Source organism: Physeter macrocephalus, chromosome 14 (genome assembly GCF_002837175.3).
Source record: "Physeter macrocephalus isolate SW-GA chromosome 14, ASM283717v5, whole genome shotgun sequence".
Lineage (NCBI taxonomy): Eukaryota > Metazoa > Chordata > Mammalia > Artiodactyla > Physeteridae > Physeter > Physeter macrocephalus.
Window position 1 is genome coordinate 17,190,232 of NC_041227.1, and position 2,420 is coordinate 17,192,651.

Here is a 2,420-nt window from a genome sequence, read left to right on the forward strand (position 1 = left end):
AGTTCTATTTTAGTTTTTTAAGGAACCTCCATACTGTTCTCCATAGTGGCTGTATCAATTTACATTCCCACCAACAGTGCAAGAGTGTTCCCTTTTCTCCACACCCTCTCCAGCGTTTATTGTTGCTAGATGTTTTGATGATGGCCATTCTGACGGTGTGAGATGATGTCTCATTGTCGTTTTGATTTGCATTTCTCTAATGATTAATGATGTTGAACATTCTTTCATGTGTTTGTTGGCAATCTGTATATCTTCTTTGGAGAAATGTCTATTTAGGTCTTCTGCCCATTTTTGGATTGGGTTGTTTATTTCTTTGTTATTGAGCTGCATGAGCTGCTTGTAAATCTTGGAGATTAATCCTTTGTCAGTTGCTTCATTTGCAAATGTTTTCTTCCATTTTGAGGGTTGTCTTTTGGACTTGTTTATGGTTTCCTTTGCTGTGCAAAAGATTTTAAGTTTCATTAGGTCCCGTTTGTTTATTTTTGTTTTTATTTCCATTTCTCTAGGATGTGGGTCAAAAAGGATCTTGCTGTGATTTATGTCATAGAGTGTTCTGCCTATGTTTTCCTCTAAGAGTTTGATAGTGTCTGGCCTTACATTTAGGTCTTTAATCCATTTTGAGTTTATTTTTGTGTATGGTGTTAAGAAGTGTCTAAATTCATTCTTTTACATGTAGCTGTCCAGTTTCCCCAGCACCACTTATTGAAGAGGCTGTCTAAAAATATGGAACGCTTCACAAATTTGCGTGTCATCCTTTCGCAAGGGCCATGCTAATCTTCTCTGTATCGTTCCAATTTTAGTATATGTGCTGCCGAAGCAAGCACAGGTTTTGTTTTTTTACTATTGAGTTTTGAACATTTTTATATATTCTAGATACAAGTCCTTTATCAGATATATGCTTTGAAAGTATTTTCTCCTAATCTGTAATTTGTCCTTTCATTCTCTTAAGAGTGTCTTTTGAAGAGCAGTTTTCAATTTGGTGAAGCATAATTTATCAATTTGTTCTTTTGTGAATCACACTGTTAATATCATATCCCAGAAATCTTTGCCTAGCTCAAGGTCACAAAAATTTTCTCTTATATTTTCCTTTAGAAGATGTATGGTTTTAGGTTTTACATTTAGGTCTAAAACCTGTTTTGAGTTAATTTTTGTATATGGTGCAAGTTACAGATCAAAGTTCAACTTATGGGCTTCTGGTACCCAATCGACAGGGCACCATTTGTTGAAAAGACCTCCATTTCCCCATTTTTGTACTCTTGTCAAAAATCAATTTTGCGGTCCAATTTTAAACTCACTGTTCCATTAAACTATTTGTCCATCTTTGGTCCATATCATACTATAGCTTTTTTTTTTTACATAGTTACAAAATATTATTTCTTGTGATGGAGACTTTGAAGATCTGCTCTCTTAGCAGCTTTCCAATATGCAACACAGTATTATTAATTATAGTTACTATGCTGTACATTACATCCCATTGACTTATTAATTTTATAACTGAAGATTCTACCTTTTGACCCCTTCACCCACTTTACCCACTCCTCCACCCCCACCTCTGGCAACCACCAGTCTATTCTCTGTATCTGTGAGCTTGGTTTTTGTTGATGTTTGTGTCGTTTGTTTGTTTTTAATTCCACAGGTAAGGGAGATCATACAGTGTTTATATTTCTCTGTCTGATTTAATTCACTTAGCATAATGCCCTCAAGGTCCATCCATGTTGTCGTCAATGGCAAGATTTCATTCTTTTTTTATGGTTGAATAGTACTTCATTGTATATATACACCACATTTTTTCCTCCATTCATCCAGCAATGGACACTTAGGTTGTTTTCAATTTCAGTGCTTGTGATTGGTCTGTTCATATTTTCTATTACTTCCTGGCTCAGTCTCAGAAGGTTGTGCATTTCTAAGAATTTGTCCATTTCTTCCAGGTTGTCCATTTTATTGACATAGAATTGCTTGTAGTAATCTCTCATGATCCTTTGTATTTCTGCAATGTTAGTTATTTCTTCTCCTTTTTCATTTCTAATTCTGTTGATTTGAGTCTTCTCCCGTTTTTTGTTGATGAGTCTGGCTAATGGTTTATCAACCTTATTTATTTTAATTTTGGATGATCTGTCCATTGGTGAAAGTGGGGTGTTAAAGTCCCCTACTATGATTGTGTTACTGTCGATTTCCCCTTTTATGGATGTTAGTATTTGCCTTATGTATTGAGGTGCTCCTATGTTGGGTGCATAAATATTTACAATTGTTATATCTTCTTGGATCGATCCCTTGATCATTATGTAGTGTCCTTCTTTGTCTCTTGTAATATAATAGTCTTTATTTTAAAATCCATTTTGTCTGATATGAGGATTGCTACTCCAGCTTTCTTTTGATTACCATTTGCATGGAATATCTTTTTCCATCCCCTAGGTCTGAAG

General features: G+C 35.0%; 1 protein-coding gene and 1 non-coding gene across 6 annotated transcripts in view; one reads left to right on the forward strand and one right to left on the reverse strand.

Moving 5' to 3' along the window:
- CHD6 (chromodomain helicase DNA binding protein 6) overlaps nt 1-2,420 on the forward strand; it is a 228,940-nt gene that overhangs the window by 12,715 nt on the left and 213,805 nt on the right. The window lies entirely within an intron of this gene.
- On the reverse strand, nt 718-824 carry LOC112066242 (U6 spliceosomal RNA). The gene has a single exon (XR_002892498.1). It is a non-coding gene; the product is annotated as a U6 spliceosomal RNA (small nuclear RNA).